This window comes from Sarcophilus harrisii, chromosome X (genome assembly GCF_902635505.1).
Source record: "Sarcophilus harrisii chromosome X, mSarHar1.11, whole genome shotgun sequence".
Taxonomy (NCBI): domain Eukaryota; kingdom Metazoa; phylum Chordata; class Mammalia; order Dasyuromorphia; family Dasyuridae; genus Sarcophilus; species Sarcophilus harrisii.
In genome coordinates, this window is record NC_045432.1 from 30,408,909 (window position 1) to 30,435,400 (window position 26,492).

Below are 26,492 nucleotides of genomic sequence, written 5' to 3' on the forward strand. Positions count from 1 at the left end.
GATAAAATCAACAAGATTTGGCAAATGATACAATATGGGAGACAGTTTGGAAGGAAAAGTTAATGAGATTATTCTCAGGTTAAAAATGTGGGTGACTAGAAGGGTGGTGGTCCCCTCAACAGAAACTGGGAATTTGGAGAAGGGGTAGCTTTAGGGAGTTAGACATCATGAATGCACTTTTGAATGGGATGAGTTCAATATTCAGATGGAACTGTCCATCAGCTACAGGTAAATGGAATGATGTTACAGAATTGAAGTCCTGGTGATAAACTGGATCTAAATATACTGTTCTCTCTCTTAAAACCCAACTCAAATGTTAAAATATCTTTGTAGACTAGCCAATGTTTTGTTTTGGTTTCTTTTTCTTTCCCACAAAATCACAGGAATTTAGATTTGAGGGTGACCCCTGTGGCTAGGAAGCCTAAGGATTCTGAACTTTTTTTGTCACAGACACCCTGCTATCCTTCCCCACTTGGCATGCTGGTGAAGTCTATGAACACCTTCTCAAAATAATATTTTAAAAGCATAAAATAAGATGCACAGAATTACAAAGGAGGCCAATTATACACTGAAATGCAGTGATAGAAAATTTTAAAAATCCATGGATTAAGAATTAATTTTAATGTATATATTATTTATTATTCCCTTTCATAAAGCACCATAACTCTTTCAGCTCAATAGCTCTGTTTTATGTTTTCCTTTTTGATTACCTTTCCCCTAAATTTGTCTAGATCTGAGAGAGCAAAATTGATGTAATGACTGAGATACTCTTTTTGTGCCCTTCAGTAAATTTCTCCTTTATAACTACAAATACTATGTCATTTGATAGATACTTGCTTAATATTACTATCAATTCACTATTTGTGGTTCCTTTAAACTTAATTTAATTTTCATTTATCTCTCTTGATATTATTGATTTTTATTTTTTGTTTTATCGAATATAATGAGTACAACTCCTACTTTTATTTTACTCTCATGAAGTAAATTTTTCTCTTGTCTACAATTTTAAAAAGAATTAATTTTAATAAAAAATAAATTGGTACATAAAATTAATTAATTAATTAATTAAAGATTCCTGATCTGCCCCAAGTTATATATGGTGGTCATCCAGCCTTCAACGTTTACTTGCAAGAATGAATTTAGGATAGTTTAAGGTTCAGTCTTAGCTCTAGAAGAAGATAATATCTCACCTATAAGCTTATCTTTAAAAATACATCGTCCATAATGTTCCATTATCAAGCTACTGTTAAGATCTCAATTGACATATATAAATATATACACATATTGAAGGCAACACCTCTGGTTGTTTAATGTCATATTATCACTGAATCAGTTAGAAATTGGAGACTAGTGGATACACCAAGTAGCACCGGGTTTCTTAAAGCATCACAATAGTAATGATGTTTAGGGCATAATTTCATCCTCTGTTGCACTAGGTGCTAATCTTAGCATGAAAATGTCAAGGTTTTTTAGCAAAGGAATATTTAAGGTTTCAATTTAAAAGAGCTTGTTCCTTAAAAAGGCAACCAAGTGGTGTTATAGTAGGTAGAAATTTAGGCCTAGAGTGGGGAAAACTCCTCTTCCTGAGTTCAACTCTGTCCTCAGACATTTCCTAGCTGTGTGACCCTGGGCAAGTCACTTAACTCCATTGGCCCCAGTTTCTTCATGTGTAAAACAATCTGGAGAAGGAAATGGCAAACGACTTTAACATCTCGCCAAGAAAACTCCAAATGGGGCTCACAAAGAGTATGACACGAATGAAAAATAATTCAACAACAGTTTCCTAAAAAAATACAGAGAACGGTGCCATATTTAATTTTTTCCCTCTACTTCCTCCCTCTACCCCTGATTTCTGAGTATAATTTGACTACAAGAAATCTAATTCATATCATGTATGAGGGAGAAACCACATACTCTAATGGACAAAGTACTGCTCTACATCAGTGGAGGGAGTTCTCTAATGAAGAATTCCCTACACTGATGAAATCACAGGTAAAAACTCTTCCTTCCCAACCACCCTACCCCCAAGGGGAAAAAAGTGAAAACAAAAGCAGAGGAAGAGCTTGTAATTTTTTGAGTTAGTAGTAGAAGGCACTAGGATCAGCCTAAAGATATAACAGTCTAAGGTTGATGTCCTCTGGGCCCAAGTCTAGGCAGTGATTTCTTAGAAAGGAAGCTTTACAAGGTGAGTCAGGCCAGTTACAATGGTCTTGTGATGGAGAGTCATCTGCATCCAGAGAGAGGATTGTGGGGACTGAGTGTGGATCACAACAAAGTATTTTTACTCTTTTTGTTGTTCTTTGCTTGCGTTTTGCTTTTTTCCCTCATTTTCACCCTTTTGATCTGATTTTTCTTATGTAGCAAGATAAATGTAGAAAGATGTATAGAAGAAGTGCATATGTTTAACTTATTGTATTACTTGCCATCTAGGGCAGGGGATAGAGGAAGGGAAGGAAAAAAATTGGAACACAAGGTTTGGCAAGGGTGAATGCTGAAAATTAGCCATGTGTATATATTTTTTGAAAATAAACAGCTTTAATAAAAAAAAAAGCAAAGAAAAGAAAGGAAGGAAGCTATATTTCAGCTCCATTACAATCTTCTCTTTCTTTCAACTTTCTACCAAGAGGGCACGAGGGTCTTGCCTGGAAACTAAATTCCAAATTACAGCAATGGCAAAACCTGAGCTATTGAAGCATCTTTAGAAAATGGTGCTAATGACCCAAATGCCATAGCTTGCTGGTGAAGATTTATTTGAAGAAATAATTCTTATTCATGTTATCTGGGCTATCACTGGAAACCATCTATATTAATTTGCCCATCCTAAAATTAAAGAAATAATATACATTCTTAGCACCTTTGTGGGGCTGAGGAGGTGGAAGAGATTTGCAAGAACATGGGAAAGAAGGAAATAGGCAGGGATTTAGTTTTGCATGTTAAACAGAAATTTGAAGGAAGCTGGATTTTTGCCATATTCTCTAGCTCTATTAATAGTTAATATTCCACATGATTCAAAACACAATCATTAGAAATTAACACATAAAACTGTGCATGCAGATCTGAAGTATTTCTTTATAAGATGTTCTTGTCTCTGGATAGGGTGAGCAAATATAATAAAGATGACAATATTACCTAAACTAATCTATTTATTTAGCGCTATACCAATCAGACTCCCAAAAAACTATTTTAATGACCTACAAAAATAATAACAAAATTCATATGGAAAAACAAAAGGTCAAGAATTTCAAGGGAATTAATGAAAAAAAAAATCAAATGAAGGTGGCTTAGCTGTACCAGATCTAAAATTATATTATAGACAGCAGTTACAAAACCATTTGTATTGCTTAAGGAATAGATTAGTTGATCAGTGGAATAGGTTAGGTTCAAGGGACAAAACAGTCAACAACTATAGCAACCTAGTCTTTGACAAACCCAAAGACCCCAGCTTTGGGGATAAGAACTTACTGTTTGACAAAAATTGCTTGGAAAATTGGAAACTAATATGGCAGAAATTAGGCATTGATCCACACTTCACACCGTACACCAAGATAAGGTCAAAATGGGTTCATGACCTAGGCATAAAGAATGAAATTATTAATAAATTAGAGGAACACAGGATAGTTTACCTCTCAGACCTGTGGAAGGGGAAGGTCTTTATGACCAAAGCAGAACTAGAGATCATTACTGATCACAAAATAGAAAATTTCGACTATACCAAACTGAAAAGTTTTTGTACAAACGAAACTAATGCAGACAAGATTAGAAGGGAAGCAATCAACTGGGAAAATATTTTCACAGTCAAAGGTTCTGATAAAGGCCTCATTTCCAAAATATATAGAGAATTGACTCTAATGTATAAAAAATCAAGCCATTCTCCAATTGATAAATGGTCAAAGGATATGAACAGACAATTCTCAGATGAAGAAATTGAAACTATTTCTAGTCATATGAAAAGATGCTCCAAGTCATTGTTAATCAGAGAAATGCAAATTAAGACAACTCTAAGATACCACTACACACCTGTCAGACTGGCTAGAATGACAGGGAAAGATAATGCAGAATGTTGGAGGGGATGTGGGAAAACAGGGACACTAATACATTGTTGGTGGAACTGTGAATACATCCAACCATTCTGGAGAATTTAGAACTATTCTCAAAAAGTTATCAAACTGTGCATACCCTTTGATCCAGCAGTGTTACTACTGGACTTATATCCCAAAGAGATCATAAAGAAGGGAAGGGGACCTGTATGTGCACGAATGTTTGTGGCAGCCCTCTTTGTAGTGGCTAGAAATTGGAAACTGAGTGGATGCCCATCAGTTGGAAAATGGCTGAATAAACTGTGGTATATGAATATTATGGAATATTACCAACAGGATGATTTCAGAAAGGCCTGGAGAGACTTACACGAACTGATGCTGAGTGAAATGAGCAGGACCAGGAGATCATTATATACTTCAACAACAATACTATATGATGACCAGTTCTGATGGACCTGGCCATCCTCAGCAATGAGATGAACCAAATCATTTCCAATGGAGCAGTAATGAACTGAACCAGCTATGCCCAGAGAAAGAGCTCTGGGAGATGACTAAAAACCATTACATTGAATTCCCAATCCCTGTATTTTTGCCCACCTGCATTTTTGATTTCCTTCACAAGCTAATTGTACAATATTTCAGAGTCTGATTCTTTTTGTACAGCAAAATAACAGTTTGGTCATGTATACTTAAATAAATATAAATTAGATACACAATAAGTATACATGACCAAACCGATATTTTGCTGTACAAAAAGAATCAGACTCTGAAATATTGTACAATTAACTTGTGAAGGAAATCAAAAATGCAGGTGGGCATATAATTTATATTTTAATATATTTAACATCTACTGGTCATCCTGCCATCTGGGGGAGGGGGTCGGGGGTAAGAGGTGAAAAATTGGAACAAGAGGTTTGGCAATTGTTAATGCTGTAAAGTTACCCATGCATATAACCTGTAAATAAAAGGCTATTAAATTAAAAAAAAAAAAGATGTTCTTGTCTCAGAAAACCTGAAAAAATTGCTCCACTTCACTGTGGTTAATAAAAAATGGAAAATAAGAAAAAAGTTTGCTCTCTTTCACATAGATACAAGGATAGGAGCATGACTGATAGCAACAAGGGACAACAGAAAGGTTTTATTTCTGTTCAACTTTTTAAAGCCTTTTGATGATAGGACTCCAACTCAAGAAGATGCTGTAAGCTTCATAAAGCCCATAAAACAGTGTTTATATTTTTCTTGCAAAATACTTTTGTTCTCACTTCTCTTCATGGGTTGGGTACCACCATTAATAAAAATGAACCACATTACAATTGACCTATCAAATTGAGAGCTACAGAGATCACGATTCTGGGAAAGAACATTATTTCAATAAAAAAATAAAACTTCAGCATAAATATGATGGCACAGCTTAAAATGATTTATCATTTTAATGTCATGCCAAACAGTCAAAGGTTGCCTTTTATAACTAGACAAAATTATAATAAAAATTATCTGGCATGAAATAGGTCCCAGAATTACCAGAACTGAAACTATACTATTAAACACTAACCATTATACTGTTTAGCCCTGGTTTAAGAAAGAGAAAAAAAAAACCTGATCCTCAGAAGAGGCTAAACAAAACCCCAGACCTAATAAACATAGTCATCCTATAAACCCAAGGCTTTCACTAGTAGAGTAAAAGAGTCAGTTTAATTAAAAAAAACTGTCAGGATAACTGAAAACAAATCTGGCAGAAATTAGGCTTAAATCAGTATCTTATACCATATTTAAAACCAAACTACAAATTGATTCATGACATGAATAGTAAAGGATGACCCTGACAAATAATCAGTCATGGGTCACAACTGATTTTAGGCTAGGCTGGACAGGTTTTCCAATTTCTTCATGGGGTAGAAATAACATCTCTGTTGGACATTTTGATCCACAGGACTCTCCGGACAAATATTTTGATGAGTGCCTAACCCTTAACTTTTCCTCTTCAACTTGCTCAGTCTCATATCTAAAGTTGATCACTATAGGCAGGAGGTAGGGAGAATTAAACCTCAACTGTTGGACAGCACTTCTGGTTCAGATCATGTTTCCCCTGGTGAGGTGTCCTGCCTTTATTTATAGTCATTCTCTCAGTTACACTTCCCAAATTTTCATGAGGTCTTATGCAAGTAATTGGTTCACACGAATCCAACCATTTTGGAGAGTAGTTTGGAACTATGCTCAAAAAGTTATCAAACTGTGCATACCCTTTGATCCAGCAGTGTTACTACTGGGCTTATATCCCAAAGAGATTATAAAGAAGGGAAAGGGACCTGTATGTGCACGAATGTTTGTGGCAGCCCTTTTTTGTAGTGGCTAGAAACTGGAAACTGAATGGATGTCCATCAGTTGGAGAATGACTGAATAAATTGTGGTATATGAATATTATGGAATATTATTGTTCTGTAAGAAATGACCAACAGGATGATTTCAGAAAGGCCTGGAGAGACTTACACGAACTGATGCTGAGTGAAATGAGCAGGACCAGGAGATCATTATATACTTCAACAACAATACTATATGATGACCAGTTCTGATGGACCTGGCCATCCTCAGCAACGAGATCAACCAAATCATTTCCAATGGAGCAGTAATGAACTGAACCAGCTACGCCCAGAAAAAGAACTCTGGGAGATGACTAAAAACCATTACATTGAATTCCCAATCCCTATATTTATGCCCACCTGCATTTTTGATTTCCTTCACAAGCTAATTGTACAATATTTCAGAGTCTGATTCTTTTTGTACAGCAAAATAACGTTTTGGTCATGTATACTTATTGTGTATCTAATTTATATTTTAATGTATTTAACATCTACTGGTCATCCTGCCATCTAGGGGAAGGGGTGGGGGGTAAGAGGTGAAAAATTGGAACAAGAGGTTTGGCAATTGTTAATGCTGTAAAGTTACCCATGCATATAACCTGTAAATAAAAGGCTATTAAATAAAAAAAAGAAAAGAAAAGATAAGAAATTCCAAACCTCAAAAAAAAAAAAAAAAAAAAAAAAAAAGGTAATTGGTTCACAACAAAGGTATGGATAAATATAGGGGCAAACATACTGTTTCCTGGACAGTAGTGCTCCTATTCACTCGTCTTCAGTTATGTCTGACTCTTTATAACTCCATTTGGGGTTTTCTTGGCAAAGATACTGAAGTGGTCCATCCTTTCCTTCTCCAACTCATTTTACAGATGAGGAAACTGAGGTAAACAGGATTAAGGGACATGCCTAAGGTCACACAACTATTAAGTGTCTAAAGCCAGATTTGAAGTGGAATCTTCCCAACTCTAGGCCTGGCATTCTATCTATGGCTACATATCTAGCTACATATGTAGATGAGCCATTTAAGTCTCAGGTCCTTCTTAAGGTATGGTGTGCTTCCTCTAGAGATAAAAGAGTTTCTCTTTTAAATTTCAATGTTGTTTTCCTTTGACTGGTCCAACCTTTAACTGGCACTCTCTTATATCAAAAATTGCAAATGAAAGGTGGTTCCTTGAAATATGATTAAGAGAAGAATTCTTAACTGAATTAGGGATAGAGGTAACTGTAGGAGTTTAAGTGAACAATTATTGTTACATAAAATTGAAAGGCTTCTGTTTAATGACAAAGTAGATCGATCTAGAAGACCGTTAAGTGAAAAATATATTTGCAGTAAAAATCTCTGATAAAAATGAGATATCCAATATATTCTGATAGAAGTGGATTTCTTCGACAATGAGAAGATCCAATTCAGATACAAGTGATCAATGATGGACAGGACCAGCTACACCCAGATAAAGAACACTGGGAAATGAATGTGGACTGTTTACATTTTTGTTTTTCTTCCCAGGTTATTTTTACCTTTCTGAACCCTATTTTTCTTGTACAACAAGAGAACTGTACAGATGTATACACATATATTGTTTTTATATATTAACATGTTTAACACGCATGAGACTGCCATCTAGGGGAGGGGGTGGAGGGAAGAAAGGGAAAAGTTGGAACAGGAGTGATTGCAGGGGACAATGTTGAAAAATTACCCATGCATATTTTCTGTCAATAAAAAGCTATAATAAAAAAAGAAAGAAAAAAATTCAGATATCCAAGATTTAGAAAGGCAAATATATAACAAGAGTCATTCCCCAAATAAAAGAAAAATAGGAAGTTTTCAAAAGAATAAATAAAAACTAACAATAAAGGGACAATTTTTACACTTCAAATTACTAATAATAAGGGAAATAAAAATTGAAACACCTATGAGGTTTCACTTCATACCATCCATACTGGCAAGGGGATAAACAATGAAAATAAATATTAGAGAGACTGTGGAAAGACAGACGTATTAATGTCCTGTTTGTGAATATAGTGAATTTGCACAACCAATCCAGAAAACAATTTAGAATTATATTAAAAGGTCACGCAACTGTAATATTTTTTGATCTAGTAATACCACCCGAAGAGGCAGAGACAAGAGATCAAATTTTCTTTGCAGTAGCAAAGAACTGAAAGCAAGTGCCTACTGATGTGGGACAGGTAAATGGTATATGAAAATTTTAAAAAAACTGAATGTAATGTAATACATATTCACATATCATAAAAAGGCAAATATTCTCGGAAGATTTTGGAACTTCAAATTTCCTGTGAATTCTACAAAATTAAGAATTAAGAGAAACTTGGAAAGATGATATGACCTGATGGAGAATGAAGTAAGCAGACCAAAATAACCATTTACACAGTAACCAATATCAGGTCATGGAAAACATTGAAAGTTTCCATAACTTGTTCAAAGTAGTGACCAAGTATAACTTCAGAGGACCTGATGGCAAAAGGATGTCTATCACCCCTCATTAGTGATGTGGTAGTCAATAGATGCAGAATGATGCATACTTGTCAGCTCTGGAGGATGTGCTAATTTGTCTTGTTGTCAGTAAAACATTTTTTAAAAAAGAATAATTTTTAAAGATGAACTTCAAGTCAAACTATCTGTCCTTAATAATGTCACAACTCTGCACACATGAAATACACTTCTGTAAATTTTTAAAAGCATCTTTTCTAATTGCATGATTAAATTATGAACAGAAAACAGTGACAGGAGATTTTGAGTGTCTCTCAACTGCAACCATATTTGACCACCTGTATCTAATTTTGTGGGAGTGCAATCCAATTATGTTCAAACCTTAATTGAAAATTGGGCTGAACTGCACTAGAAAATTTGAATTATCTTCTATAAATGTCAAGTACAACTCAACTGTACTCAATTATATATTTTTAAAAAAAATTCTAAAGCAAGTGAATTTAAGTCCCACGTGAAACTGAACAATAAACGAATGAATGAATGAATGAATGAATGTATAGAAAAATCAGTGGAACCAATAGAAAAATTGGGGGCTTTATTGCTAGCACTTAAGAAACAAATGTCTTCAGAGCATGGCACTAATGTTTACCAGTATACTTGATCCATGACAGTCCATATTTGCATAAGGGAATAATCCTTAGTTTACAAAAATATGGCATGATACAGAGTTCCTCCAATATGTGAGAAGGTGATCCACTTTGTTAAAATATAATTCAGAATCATGGAAGGAACACATCTAAAGCTTGGAACAAAGATCATCTGAATTATTTCTGAAAATTTGATCCGAACTTGAAAATCTTTAAACAATAGAGCCATAGAACACAAGAGACAGCAAGGACTTTAGGGAGCATTTTGTTCAATCATCTCATTTAACAGAGGAGGAAACTGAGGTCTGGGTAAGGTGTTGAACCAACTACAAACTGCTATTAATAGTAAACAGGGTATTCAAACCCAGGCCTTCTAATTCTTAGTCTAATGCTCTTGATAACATCAAAAGGGTATTTATTATAAATCTTGCACATAATAAGTATTTAATAAAATTTTGCCAGTGTGAATTTAATTGAATCAAATATGCGTACTATATGATGTAACAAGCGTGACATATTGGCAGAATGTTTTTAGAGCAGATTTTTGTAAAAGAAGCAGGCTGCCAAAAGACGTGGGTAATTTACTATATTTCACCACAAGTAAGGCAGGTAGGTGGTAGAGTGGGGAGAGTACTAGGTCTGGAGCCAGCCTCAGACCCTTCCTAGCTGTATAACCTTGGTCAGATCAATTAACCTCTGTTTGCCCAGGAGGCAGCTAGGTGGCTCAGAGGACAGAGTGTTGGGCCTTGAGAAGGGAAGATCTGAGTTCAAATGTGGTCTTAGTATGACTGTGGGAAAGTTCCTTAATCTTCTTTACCTCAATTTCCTCACTTGCAGAATGAGGTGGAAAAGGCAAAGGCAAACCACTTTGGCAAGAAACCCTCAGAGAGGGCTACAAAGAAACAGACATGAGTGAAAAAAAAAAGACTAAACAACAACAACAATAATAAAACAGAATAGTTAAGGTTTCTTAATTACTGATTTGATTTTTTTAAATTTTATTCAAACTACAGTTTTCTAAGGGTTGTACAGACAACCCCTAGAAAAAATGAAAAGAACAATCACCATAAAATAATCCAGACCCAATCTGAAATTATAACCAATAAACTTGGCTCCCAAATAATAGATACCAACAAGATACTTTCTTCACTTCTTCATATGTGTGGGAAACTGCACATAAGGTCATTTTTTAAAAGTGTGAACAGTTTAGCTTATTTTTTCAGCCTTCTTGCCCTATCTATTTTTTTTTCTTTGACAAATTGTAATAAGGAATGATTCTGTGGGAGGTGAGGAAGAATACAGTCGGTAATTCAGATGATGTAAGAAGAAAATATAAATAAAAGATATAAAAATGTCCCTCCTGACTCTCACTCCTATGAGGCTTACATCTAAGAATCTCAGCCTGACAGAGCAATGTTGGTTTTTCTTTCCTTTTTTTTCTTATTTTTGCCCATGTAGAGTTCTCCAACTCACCCGAGATGGTCGCATCAACTCAAATTCCTTTTACTCCCAGGATTTATGTACTCAAAGCACTCGCTTATTTGATAGGATGCAGGAGCCTCCCCACTGTCTAATGTGTCATCTGAATGCAGACATTAAAGTTACAAAATGAAGAACAGCACTAACAATAGAACTAACCCAGCCTGAATAATAGAGCAGAGGTAAAATCTGGGACAAAACAGGAAGAATTGAAAAGACCCAGAAGCAAATGGGAAATTTATCATCATACCTGTCAACTGTGCAGTAGCCTTTATGAAATGATTCAGTGATTTCAGTTCCATTCCTAGTGGGCAGATGTTCAGATCATTACAATCATTGTGGAAACTGGGAGCTTTTTGGCACTTTTGGTAAAGTACTCTAGAAATGAATAGGCCATGGAGAATCTACTCCTGAGAAGTAGATCCTCTAGTTGAGAGCCAAGATGCTTTTAGGAAAGAGGTGAAGAGTTCCTCAAATGGCATCATCTTTGGGATACTTCTTTCCTAGCTGCAGAAAAAAAAAATCTTTACCTCCTCCATGATTCCATTTCTGGAATAAATATGTAAAGGGAAAAAAGTTACGGACTACAAGGGTGTTTGTGTGTATGCATAAGAGAAAGGGAGAGAAGAGAGGGAGAAGAGAGGGAGAAGAAGGAGGAGGAGGAGGAGGAGGAGAAGGAGAAGAAGGTGAAAGAAAGGGAAAGAGGGAAAGGGAGAGAGGTAACAGAGAGTGAAAAAACTTATTCAGCTTGACAAGACTGCATCCTCACAGTGAAGATCTTCAAAGATTATAGAGCTTTCAGATTTCGTTCCTTAGCAAGTGCAGTATAACAAACTAAAGAAGTGGAATGTATTTTATTAGTAAAAAAAGAACTGACAAGGGGTCTTTGTAATCCTTAAGAAAACTACTGAATTGATAGGTATGAGGATTACATCCTTGTAGGCACTCCGAAAGTTGCTGACAACTTCTGCATTTTATGTAAATTTTGGGTAAAGGGTGGGTAGAATCACTTATAAGGGTTCTGCTGTTTTGATGTAGAAGGGATATCCTTATCAAATGTTCTTTACACTTTGCTATTAAAACTTTTTAAGCATTGGGGGAGAGAAAGAGAGTGGGAGGGGGAGAAAGAAGTGGATGTTTCCATCCAGTACTCTACTAGTGAGTTGATGAAACTAGAGAGCTGTTTTTTTTTTTTTTTCCATGACTACTTTTTAATGCATCTATCCATTATTGCTAATTTACAATCATGGAAGAAATGAAATTACATTTCAATTGGCGAAATTTTATAAGAGGCAGCAAGGTTGCACAGAGGATAGGGTACCTGATTAAGAGTCTGGAGGACCAGAATTAAAATCTAGCCTCAGGCACTTAACTGTGTAACCTGCCTCAGGTACCTGAACTATAAAATGGAGATCATACCAGCACTAACCTCCCAGGGTTGTTGTGAAGATCAAATGAGATACAATTTGTAAAGTGTTTTCCACAGTAAAACATGTGCTAGGGCACATAGCAGTCACTTAATAAGTGCTTATTCCCTTCCCCACTAAAGTAATAGGGAACATTTAAAAAAGGAAGGAGTGATCATCAAGAACAAGTATAGCTTTATGAATAACAGATCTTACTTGTTATTGATTAATTTTCTTTTGCGGTTTACTAAGGTAGTAAATCAGGGGTATATATCTACATGTGTATATATGGAAACTCTAGTTAAGTTATATATGTATGTATATATCTAGACATACAGATACATGACTATGATATATCTAGATACATATATAGATATGACTTCTCTAGAGTTTATTTAGAAAAGCATCTGACCAAATCTTATGCAATTTTGGGGGGAAAGGAATAAAGATGTGGGTGAGACAATGTACATATAACCAAGTAGTTTCAAAACTAGATGAATGGGCAAACCCAAAAGATAGTTGGGTTTAAAAGAGGGGTGTCTTTAGTTGAGTGCTCCAATAATATGTAACATTTTTACTTTTATCTCAATCATTAACAAACATTTCTCGTGAAATTAATAGATCCTTTGTTATTGGAGCAAAAACCAAAAGTTAGAAGACGTGTCAGTTGAATGTTGGTCAGTCGCCTGTGATTTGCTCTCAGATAAGGCCTGCACCGTATCACCTCTGAGGTTGTTGCAAACCTGAGATTTGATGCTCACTCCCCGATTCTTCGAAACTTAAGTTTTCACATCACTTGTGCATGTGCTTTTTATTCTCTTATCATATCTTGTGGATGGCAAATGTATGTGAGTATGTCTTGTCTTCATAGAAAGAATGCAAGCTTGAAGGCAAGCACTGTTCTCCATAATGGTTGACAGAGGATACTTTATTTAATAAGTTGGAATTTTTCTGTTGATATGCACTAGGTTGCAGCTACTAAAGACTAAGGGAAAAATGCCACCAAAGTCCTTGGAATTGCCAAATGGTATAGCACTAGAAACCTGTGAGATTTTGCCAATGGAAATTACATTCAGGATGATACATTACCATCTGCTTTTCCATTGCACTGTAAGGACCATAGGACCTTTCCATCTGCCTTAGAGCTGAGCCCTCCCATACATGTTTCCCCCATTAGAATGTGAGCTTCCTGGAATCAAGGGCTATCTTGCTTTTCTGTTTATAACTCCAGTACTTTACACATAGCAAATCTTCCTTAATGAATCCTCCTCCTCTTCCTCCTCCTCCATCTCTTTGTCTCTGACACTTTCTCGCTGTATCTTTTAGTGGAAAGGTTTTGTCCTATATTTGTAGCAAAAATGACAAAATGTAGCACATGTGAAACAAAGTGGAACTTGTGTGAACATTCGTCAATGCAGGAGGATGAAACGGGGTATGGTGCTTTTAAAGACAGCAACTATTGATAGCAACTATTTTGATAGACAAGGAGCTGATCAACAGATCTGGGAGGGCAGCTACTCACATAATTCATAAATAGCTTCCCTTCATTCACTTCTCAGTTACACTTTGTCTATACTTTGAGAAGAATTTAAAGACTGATTTTTGTTTAGAATTTCTAATATTTTCTAATACTTTGGCTCTACCTATATTCAAAGAACTCTTCTTGCCTAAAATACTATATCATTAGCTAGCTACTACTTTGATTTTGTTTCCAGAATCTGTCGATCCAAAAGTTATTTATCTAAAGTTATCCGATGATCATTATATGCCATATTTTCAGTTTACTTCAAATAAACATTAAACTTTAAGCAACCTAATGAGTGGGGAAGTGACAACCAGGAAATATAGCCAAGGGAGAGGTTGAATCTCAACTAAGAGCTCCCTCACGAACTCAAAACAATAACTGCATCAAAAATGAGGGGGAATTTACAAAAAAGGTAGAAAAATAACTGAGGGGAAAAAAATCTTAATTTAATAAGGAACATACAGTATTCATTCATCCTGACAACTATAAAAAACATAGAAGGGTCATTTTTAATAAAACCAAATGTTGCATCTCTTGTAATAAGGGAGGAGTAGAAAAATTCCCTTTGAATACAAGGATAAAGCAAAGCTGCTCCAACTTGTCTTCATCATTAGAACTAATTCTAAAAATGCTATAACTAGCAATAAGAAATGAGAAAAAAAACTAAAGAAGACAACATTATTCATTTTTGTAGATGATTTAATTTATTTGAAAAAACTTCAAAGGATCAGCAAAGCAACTAATTAAAACAATAGTCTCAAAGTTCATATATTTGTGAGATAATGATATTGACTTCCCACAACCTTCAAAAATAATTAATTGCACATTTAGGAAATCTCACAGAGAATGTGGAAGAAAGATGAACAGAGGAAAAATCCTATTTTCTACAGACCTACTTCTGAAAGTATGGAATGGTCCACTCATAGAAAGGGCCACCAGAGACTATCTCTTTTTAGTGCTTTTAAGTTTAAATTTTAGGCACCTACTAAAACTTTTAGAAAAGACTACCTTTGACTCTTTAGGCAGCACCAACCAGATATACTGTGGGAAAGAGCTTTGTTCCTTCAGTTTTAATGTCTTTCAATTCAGAATCTGCAAGTAGGAAATTTATAGCAATCAATCAAACATGGGAAACTGGAAGTTTGTTTTCCAAGCTCTCCATGACTTGAGTTCTTGGATCAAGGACTAATCCCTACACTTAGAATTAAAAATAACATAAGATCAAAACTCCAACCCCGTTTCTCAAGACTATACAGTCTAAGGTAGGAAAGGAGGCCCTCCTCTGCCTTACTGTATGTAACACATCCTTTATTGCAAGATACAAATGCAGAAAAGAGACATACTGTGCTCAGTAAAGAAGCTTAAAAGACAAAAACATTACCAACTACTTAGACAAAGGAAAGAGGCTGCTTCCTATCATACGGAAGGCTAGCAAACAATGTTCAAAAATTTGCCAGTTCTTCTGTCTCCCAGAAGCAGGTTCTTAGTATCTATCTGTTGGGCTTGACTATATCTTAGATGATCTGATATGTACTGAGAACTCTCTTTCTGTGCCCAGTAATGAGTCTAGTTTTGTGGGAGACACGAAGAGTCTTGAGATTTGAGAGCCGATTGCAAGCAGATTTACCATCTAGGTTGATAAAGAAAACAAATATTCAAGGAAGACCAAGAACAATATAAGAAAGCACATAATCAGAGCATGCAGCACACTTTATGGGCATATAATACCATTGTTCCTCTTTATACTCAGGGGAACTAAGCTGTGCTTACTCTGTAAATCATATATTCATATAATAAAATATTAACTTTCCTTAAGGCTAGAAATGCTAAGAGTCCAAAAAGGAAGAGAACAGTGTAAACTGGATAAGTTGAAAAGATTTTCTGGAGGAGATAAGTCTTCATTTGTGCCTTCAAGACTGGGAAGGATTTTAATCTAGAAATGGGGAAGAGGGCGATTTAAGTAAGAGGAATAGCAAGAGGAGTGAGTAACTTCTGGCCACTGAGGGCAATCTCAGGCTTATGATGACACCATAGCCAAATGAACAATTATCTTCAGAATTTTAGAATGGGAAGGGGCTTTAGAAATCAAAGACAGTCCATAGAGGGGAAATAACTTCATTACAGTCACACAGCTAGCAAATGGCATATAGGCTCAATAACTAATACTGCCTGTATATGAAGTTACATCTCCACCTGGGCCAACATATCTTCCTTTAGTTTAATTTTTTCTTACCTGTGGTTGAAAAAGTGGGTTTGAATGCATCTTTTTCACTAGATGTAAAGAACCATTTTAAAAACCTAGTTTTAAAGAATAACAGTATAAAAGCGGACTTTAGATTCTCCTCGTGTTATATAGCAAGAGGTACAAGATTAATGTACATCAATATGCACTTTCACCACTAGCTAAGTGAATCCTTGCTCTAGAACAGTATTCTTAACCTTGGGTTCAGGAACTTTTGTTTTTAACTGTTTTTGATAAATGTATTGCAATATAGATGGTTCCCTTTGTAACACTATGCATTTTATTTTATGCCTTTTAAAATATGATGCCAAGAAGGCTTTCCCAGACTGCCAAAAGGGTCCAGGGCCCAACAGAGGCTAAAAACCTTTACCCTAGAGCAGGAGACCTCAAAGTGTAGTCCAGAGACCATTGTGGGATCAGACTTCAAGGGATCTGAAGAGTCAAAACAATTTTCCTAAAAAATATTAAGATGTTTCAGTGTCTGCTATGGTAAATATAGAGGGATAGAAGCCACATTAAGAAAAGCTCTTGGGGGAAGGGTCTTTAATACCTTTTACAAGTGTAAAAGGACCCTCAGATTAAACTGATGATCTGAGTACAGATTGAAGAATACTTTTTATACTTTATTTTTCTTGAAGTTTTTTTATCTATGTTTTTTGACAACATGACTAATATGGGGATATTTTTTCAGACTACACGTGTATAACCTATATTAAATTGTTTGCCTTCTCAAAGGGTAGAGGTTGGGTAGGGAGGAAGGCAGAGAATTTGGAACTCAAAGTTTTAAAAACAATTGTTAAAAATTGTTTTTCCATGTAACTCTGGATACATAAAATCATTTTTAAAAAGAAAGAAAATAAAATTAAGTTGCAGAAAATGTATCAGCATACATTGGTAAAGGGAGTTTCCTCAACTGGGAGTTTCCCAAGCCAATGAAATCACTGATTAAATCCCTATTCACTATGGATGAATGTTTTTTAATGCCCCCATCCTTAGCACACAGAGATGACTTTAATTCTATTCTGGTGGCAGCTGAGCTGAAAGAAATGGAGACTACCAACATCTGGTTTGATAAACCACAGAGCAGTAAGCAAGCTTATAAATTAAATTATTTAAGTGCCTCCATTTGATTTTTTTACAGCTCAAAGTACTGGCATAACAAACCGAAATGTGTGGAGCCAAAAGTAGCTATCCTTAATTCTTGTCAAACAACAAAAAGTAATTCAATTCTGTGCCCCATTGTTTTCAATAGACAGGGAATCCAAATGAACCCCCAGGATACAATTTGAAATTTCCAAATAGAATCCTTTTATGATATCCCACAGAAGTATCATTTAGCAAATATGTTTTTTCTTGAAGATTCAATTATTTTCTTACAATAGAAATCTCAATAAAAACCAAGTCCGTACAGGTCCTCCCAGACCTAGACATGAAAAACCAGTAGGTAGCTGTCTTGTCTTTTTTCCTTACCTGGCTTAAGAAGAGTAGGGTATTGTGCATATCCTTTGATCTAGCAGTGTTTCTACTGGGATTATATCCCAAAGAGATCCTAAAGGAGGGAAAGGGACCCACAAGTGCACAAATGTTTGTGGCAGCCCTTTTTGTAGTGGCAAGGAATTGGAAACTGAGTGGATGCCCATCAATTGGAGAATGGCTGAATAAATTGTGGTATATGAAGGTTATGGGATATTATTTTTCTGTAAGAAATGACAAGCAGGATGATTTCAGAGAGACCTGGAGAGATTTACATGAATTGATATGGAGTGAAATGAGCAGAACCAGGAGATCATTGTACATGGCAACAATAAGACTATACGATGATCAATTCTGATGGACGTGGCTCTCTTCAACACTTTAATGATTCAAACCAGTTCCACTTGTACAGTGATGAAAAGAGCAATCTACACCCAGAGAAAAAACCATGGGAACAGCGGGTGGAACACAACATAGCATTCTTACTCTCTCTGTTGTTGTTTGCTTGCATTTTGTTTTGTTTTTTTTTTTTCTGTTTTTGTTTTTCTTCCTTCTTGATTTGTCTTTTTCTTGTGCAACCAGATAACTGTACAAACATGTATACACATATTGGATCTAATATGTATTTCAACATATTTAACATGTATTGAACTACCTACCATGTAGGGGAGAGGGTGGGGGGAAGAAGGGGAAAATTTGCAACAAAAGGTTATACAAGAATCAATGTTGGAAAAATTACCCATGCATGCGCTCTGTAAATAAAAAGCTTTAATTTTTAAAAAAAGGAAGAGTAGAGTATTAACCTCAGCCATCAGCTATTTCATCCCTACAATTCCTATTCAATTTCTGACCCTTGTCCTTTAGAGAGCATGACACTGAAAATACATAAAAAATGAAGGCTAGAGAACAGGATACAGTCATGATTCACGTTCCATATCTAAGTTTGGGTGCTTCCCTCAACCCCAAGGATGTTCCTGGATATTTCTCTTTTCTCTTTGGGTGAGCTCATAAGCTGCCAGGTTTCCTTATTATTCCATGTAGATAACTTCCAAGATCTCTACACTTGGCTATCATCACTCTCCTGAGATGCAGTTCTGTATCATCTATTGGATGTTTTGAAATGGATTTCCCAAAGATGTCTCCAATATATGTACAAAAGAAAATGCCTCATCTCTCCTCTCCAAAACCAACCTCTTCTAACTTCCTGATTTCTAGTGAGAGCTGCATCTTTCTAGTCACTCAAGTTCTCATTCTCATTCATCCCATATAAGTAGACCTTTTCAATGTAACAAAGACATTCATTTCTATCTACAGCATCTCATATAATCTACCTCCTCTTACACACACAATACAACCACAATTCTCATTCTACCATGCATTACTTTTGCCATGATCCATCCTACATATATGCAATAAGGTATTTTCCATAAAGTATAATTCTGTTCATGTTAACTCCTTCCCCTCTGGCACTACTCAATAAATTTCAGTGGCTCCCGATTACTTTGAACATCAAGTACAAACTTCTATTTTGGCATTTAAAATTCCTAATAATCTGATCCCTTCCTGGCTTTCTTTTCTTCTCACAGATATGATCCCTCTACACATTATCACACATCCATAATGGCCTACCTGTTGTTCTGTACACACTGAGGGTTGATTTTTTATTTCTGTGCTTTTGTATTGACAGAGGAGAGATATGAGTGAAAATCCTGGGTTTTCTTTAAGACACAGCTTGAGAACCACATTCTACATGAAGTCTTTCCTGATCCATCAGATGCTAGGATTCTTCTCTTCCTCAGTCAACCCAACTGCCTTATATTCATTGTCTCTCCCTTCCTCCATCCGTCCATCCTGCTATTTTTTTTATGCTATTCTATTTACTATTGTGCCATTCATAGCCCAAGTTATTTTATGGATCAGATTTTGTTCAGTAGATTTTTGTGTGTGTATGATTTATATGATTTTTATATATGAGATTATACATGCAGATATATACACATGTGCATATTATTCACACATATACATATAGATATACATATATATTTGTATAAGTAAGAGGACTTTATTTTGAAAAAACTCCCAGATCAAGGCCCAGAACATATTCAACTAAGGAGAAAGATATCTGTATGACACATCTCTGTATAATGTGACCCCTTTTCTCTAAAATTGTCAAGAAAAGCAACCTCATTGGATAAGCAAAAAGGGATGATGGTGGTAAATAATTAAGTCCTAGAGACACCGGTTAAATTTTAAGAAGGCTAGGCTTGGCAGCACTTTTTGAAGAAGACCTCTCAAATGGAGTGAGAAGGAGGAGAAAATAATTTTACTCCACTCCCCCCATTAGCTATTTAGAGAAAACATCTTGAAGTTTAAAAAGAGTTTGTGTGTTCAAGAAAACTCCATGGACAACTGAGGGAATAGAAATCTATATCCAAAATGGCTACAAAGAACAGTTTCTGAAGAACAGAAGCAGCTTTTAAGACCAGGACCTCTGTCAACAGAGAAGCAAGAGTAGTTCCTCAAAGATCAGTAGAGACAAGGAACTCAAGGAAAGATCCACAAGTACTTTAGAAAGAGAGAAATGGCTTCCATGCCCTATTATACCAGGAATTGTAAGTTGCCTTTTCCACACATGCACACATATCACTTTACTAGGCTGTGTAGGAGAGAATATCTCACCTTTCACTACCCCTTAGAATAAGGATATTCACAGAAAGGCCTGGAGAGACTTATATGAACTGATGTTGAGTGAAATGAGCAGGACCAGGAGAACATTATATACTTCAACAACAATACTACATGATGATCAATTCTGATGGACGTGGCCCTCTTCAACAATGAGATGAACCAAATTGGTTCCTATAGAGCAGTAATGAACTGAACCAGCTACACCCAGTGAAAGAACTCTGGGAGATGACTATGAACCACTACATAGAATTCCCAATCCCTCTATTTTTGTCCGCCTGCAGTTTTGATTTCCTTCACAGGCTAATTGTACACTATTTCAAAGTCCGATTCTTTTTGTACAGCAACATAACTGCTTGGATATGTATACATATATTGTATTTAAATTATACTTTAACATATTTAACATGTATTGGTCAACCTGCCATCTGGGGGAAGGGGTGGGGGGAAGGAGGGGAAAAATTGGAACAAAAGGTTTGGCAGTTGTCAGTGCTGAAAAATGACCCACGCATATGTCTTGTAAATAAAAAGCTATAATCAAAAAATAAGGGTATTCAACCTATTTTTTCTAAACATTTACAACCATAATTTGATGTATCGTTGGCTTCCCCAGCTTGCTAAGGGGATCTATGTAAACACTAAAGGTTAAGGATTATAGCCTTCAAGCCAAATATAACAACCTGGCTCTTAGAGAGCAATGGCTGGCAAAATGAAAAGGCCTTTTTTGAGTATTGTACAGTAGTTTCAGTTATATTTGACTCTGTGATCCCATTTGGGGTTTTCTTGGCAAAGATACCGGTGGCTTGCCATTTCCTTCTTTAGCTCATTTTACAGATGAATAACTGAGACAAACACAGTTAAGTGACTTGTCCAGGAGACACAGCCATGAGTGTCTCAGTTCACATTGGAACTCAGGTCTTTCTGAGTTCAGGCTCGGTACTGTATCCACTGTGGTATCACCTAGCTGTTGTAGGTCTAGTGGTATACTACCTTAATGGAAGGATTATAGTTGATAATTTAAGTATTGTGGATAGTCATGCCCTTGAGCAATGACTGTTGGGAAGGGGGTAGTGGTCCTAAAGATGTGAATGGAGCAAGGCTCTGAATTATCTTCTGCTAGAATGGGGCTAACATCCAGATATAAAAAGGTATCAGTATCTGGTGGAAAAGAAGTAGCAGAGGCTGGTGAAGGGTAGTAGAAGAGTACCCTGATGCTTATTCCTTAGGAGCCCATTGGTATATGGGCAGCTATAAGCAAGCTGAGATGGGGAGAGGGGAAGCTATCTGGAGGGTTTCCCATGGTTCCATCTCAGCACATGTTGTCTCACCTGTTAAAATGAAAATTCCTTGAGAGCAGGTTCCTTGCATCTTAGGTGTTTAGCACAATGCATGGCACATAGTAAGTGCCTTATAAATACTCGTTGATCAAACTACTGAATTGGGGGTGAATTTAATCTCAGGGATGTGAGTATTCCTTCCTCTGGTGAAGGTAAAGCCATACAATCATGTGAATCCTAGACAATCCACGTCCACAGAGAATCTCTATTTGTCTCGGATTAATTTGTGGATAGGAAACTGCCCGTGTTCTTCTTCACTCACTACCTGACAGATTCACATGGATTTCTGATCATATATTCTCTGATGGTTTCCTTCTTTTTTAATTAAAGATTTTTATTTACAAAATATATGCATGGGTAATTTTTTCAACACTGACCCTTGCAAGACCTTTTGTTCCAAAATTTCCCCTCCTTCTTCTCTATACCTTCCCCTAGCTGGCAGGTCCATGTTAAATATGTTAAAATACACATTAAATCCAAAATATGTCTACATATTTGCATAGTTATCTTGCTGCACAAGAAAAATCTGATGGCATCTTTCACGTCCAGTCTTGAGTACCAGGTCGCCAAGATCAATTCCCGATGACCTGATATCCATTCTGCATTTCTCCATAGCCACCATGGCATCAACTACAACTTTGTTTTAAAATAAACTAAAAACCTATTTGACTGTGACTTCTAGGTACATAGAATCACTGAGAGACTAGTATCAAAAAGTGAATTTTTGGAACTGCTGACAACAGTGCAGTTTTCCAAATGTACTCCAGGCTTTTCTCCCTCCTCCTGAAACAGCAGTGTCTTTCCAAGATATGTATACTGACAGTACAACTCAGTGGGATGCTGTCTTGTCATCCTTGGTCTGTCCCAAATTGATTTTTAGGCTAATCTCTTTCAAATAACCACCCCTCTCAGTAAGAAGGAACCTATAATATTTGGTGGTTTGATGTGTAATCTCATCTGCAAATAAAAGCAAGTGGCCAATTTCAACACCCTGTTTTCAAATCGATTCTACCAGGGGAATACTCTGTGATGATGACAGACATTGCTGGTGACCAGATAGCTTCACCTTTTAGGTTTCACTTCAACTTGATGATCAGAGGATTATTGAATAAAGTAATTTCTATGACTTAATTCATCAGGGATTTCCATGTGATCTAAAATAAATAAATATATAGATGGCTATAAGTATATATTAGCTATATATATATATATATATATATATATATATATATATCCTATACATATACATCTGGACATCTTGCTAGAGAAGATCCTTCAAGCATGAATTTTGCTCTTCTAGACCAAGGTAAAGATTTTTTGGTAATAAATCTATACACAGTGAGATATCTCTATACCTTTCAGCCAAATGTAAAGATGATTTTTTCTAACACATATCTGTAAATCTTCCTGTTCCCTTTTCATATTTCATCAAAATAACTCCAATATATGTGAAGACTATCTTCATAAAAGTTTTTTTAGGCATACGGAGTACTCCTTGTTGATTGCTTCTCAGGCTCTCCCTTTTTTATACTAAGGATGACTGTTCACTTTTTTTTCCAAAACCTCGTGGGTATTTTGCACAATTCTTTGTTTCATGGGTTGCCATGTCCAAAGAATTCATCAGCTAGAGGCTCAGCTGCTGATGAGGGGCTTCTGCATGAATACCCAGGCTGGTATTCAGGCAGCAAGATTCATCTCTCACCAGGACCTTACTGAAAGCCTAACAGAATATCTGCCAGGTCTTGTACTCAGCTTTGACAGCCTTTAAGAAGCTTGGATCACCTCCATGCCACCATGAGAAACTGGAATAGGACTTCTAGCCTACTGTTCAGATAAAGGACGAGCATCCAGAATCTATAATTAAAGATACATATCTATATAAGTAATATCCACTCCCCAATGGGGAAATTGCCAAAGGACATACACAACTCATTTCTGAAGGAGGAAATAGAAATTATTACTAAGCACACTAAAAGATTTCAAACTCTTTAATCTTAAATGAAATGTAAATGAAGACAATCCTAAGATTAGATTTCCTAGCTATTCTAGAATACCAGGTCTTCCACAAGATCAACATTCCATATCATGCTTCTGTGCGATCCCGTGTCTATTTGGAGAAGTAGGGTGGTGTAATGGTTGGAGACCTGGCCTCAGATTCAGGATGCCCTGATTTCATGCCCTACCTTTGATACAAACTGACCCACTGTCCTTGGGCAATACTCAGAAAGGATTCAGATATGCTTTGATAGAGGGATTTTCCTTGCTGGAAAACTGTTTATACCAATGAAATCAGAAATCCAGGGGAGCAAAGTTATATCTCTGCCTTTTACCACTTTTATCTTCCTTCCTGGCTCAGGCTCAGATACCACTAGTACTTTTCCCCAATAATTCCAGTTGTCAGTACTTTCTCCTTCCTTAGTTTTTCTGTACTATTTTGGTCTTCCATTATGCCTTCTTTCATTACCTTGTTTATATGCATCCACATATACACACAGAGATACATGCATATTTTGTATTCTCCCAGACAAATGCAACCCCCTGGGGAGCAGAGATTTTCACTTTTTTATCCTTGAATCCAGGGTGTTTAGCATAATGCTTTATACTAGGGAGTTGCTTAATAAGTGTTTCCTCAATTGGAAATGGTACACTTCATTTTAATAAAAAGTAAAACAATAAGCACTCCTTACTACCCCCCCCCCATCAACTTAAAGCTGGCAGAGCTACAAAGAAGAAAGCATTCCCTTTTACACTATTGATGGAATTGTGGAATAATGCAAACTTACTGTATATTGCTTTCCAAAAGGAGTCTAAAACAAAAATTCATGCCCTAAAGCCAGCCAAGCCATTACTAGGACTTCAGTCCAAAGATAAGAACTATCTATACAAAAATCTGTACACCTATTTTATTTGTGGGAGAAAATTTTTTTTAAAAATCACCTGTGTGGCCAACAGTTCTAAGACAGGTGGATAAATTAGGGTATGTTAATTTACTGGAATATTATGGCACTGTAAAAAACAAATAGGAAGAACATAAAGAAATATGGACTTACATGAAAAGATGTAAACTAAGAGTGATAAAACCAGTAAGTTTGCTGTAATTATATGTGTGTATAAATAAGACATAATAAGACAAAGCTTCAGATTTGAAAATGCAAGGAATGAGTTTTTTGGTGGTCATCCTTTGGATAATTTGTGGATTTTATTTTGTTAAAATGCATGATATTATAGTATTGTTGCTATTTTCCTTCTCCCTATTTGAGATGAAAATGGTTGGAATATGGGAGTTTTGACAATGAAAAGTTACCTCATCTGCTTTGACCTGAGTCTACAGTAACATGACAGTCCATGCACACAAACTGGCCACAGCTCCTTCTTTGTTCTCCTTTCCCTCAGAAAGTGGTCTAGGAGAATGGAAAGCAGGAAGGATATTTGTAGGGTGGGCTGCAGCAGACATGGCGTCCACAGAAGACTCCATTGCTCAGAATATCGTGGGATGAAGGCAAAGGGTGGAAAACAACTGAGTTGGGTAACTGAGAGAAAGGAAAAACTCTGAAGGGAAAAGGGAGACTTTCAGAAACTGACAGGGATGAGAGATGCTCCCCATTTGTTGTGTCTATTTCTAAAGGTGAAGTATCAGAAGTGTGACCTAAGTCAGTGTGCCAAGAACCTGTCTATACATGATCATACAAAAAGAAAGTGAGCCCAGAGCCAGGCAACTGTCAAAAGAAGCAAGGAGAGAATTCTCAAGGGAAGACAGGAGTCATTAAAACATTTGGCACTTAAGTAGCCTGAGACCTCATCAATCTGTCTCTAGTTTACTTCAGTTTCCATTGGACTTTCCCTATTGATGTCATGAGTGTGGAAGGACTGAACCAATTCCATTGGGAAGGAAGAGGGTAAGAAATAGCATTCAACTGGAACTGCATTAATATATTAGAAGAAATAGGACATTACCTCCTTCTAGATTCACTACTGTCTGGAACAGTCTATTTTTAAATAATGATTGAGAGTCCAGAGTTATTTGCATGAATGGAGTCCAGTACCCACAAGGGAGAAAGAAAATAAGCCAGATTATGATTTTCCCAGAGACAATGAATTTGAAGATAAGAATAACTCATTGAAAATATTAACTACTGAAAACCCTCCAGTATGGAATATGGGCCTGTGTGAGTCTACTTATTTTCCGCTGTATTTCTCAGCCCATGCTACAATAATGATACTTAAATATAAAATACTTTTTTATGTAAAATGTAAAATAAAATAAAAATGCTCTCAATAATACCTTCTAGATTGTTTTCTCCAGGACTTGAAGTCAAAATCAGCAGACTGTAATTAAAAGTTTCTAATGTCTTGCCATAACAAATGATGAAGGGGCCAGTTTCAGAGAAACCTGGGATGAGTTGTATAAAATGATGCAGAGTAATGTGAGCAGAACCAGGAAAACAATCTGTTACCACAGCAGTACTATAAAGGTGCATTACTGTGAAAGAATTATGACCTCTGATTAACTTAATGATTAACAATGATTCCAGCAGACCAGCGATGAAACTAGCTACCCACTTCCTAAGAGAGAGGAGTTGAACTAAATTACAGAAGAAGACACACATTTTTGGACATAGCCAAAAGAGAAATCTGCTTTGCTTTACTTTGCATATTTATTGCAAGAGTTTGGGGCTTTTTTAGGGGGTAAGAGTAGGTTAAAGGGAAGTAAAACAAATGTTTGTTTATTGAGGAAAATAAATAAGAATAAATTTGGCCTAATCTGTTCCTATATTACTTGTACTATTCTGCATGATTTTAAAAAGTAGTTCAGCTTTCACATTTGACAGTTTTTTCAGTATCCTGAAAAGCAGCT

General features: G+C 36.1%; 1 protein-coding gene across 4 annotated transcripts in view; it reads right to left on the reverse strand.

Moving 5' to 3' along the window:
• TENM1 (teneurin transmembrane protein 1) overlaps positions 1-26,492 on the reverse strand; it is a 784,948-nt gene that overhangs the window by 733,915 nt on the left and 24,541 nt on the right. The window lies entirely within an intron of this gene.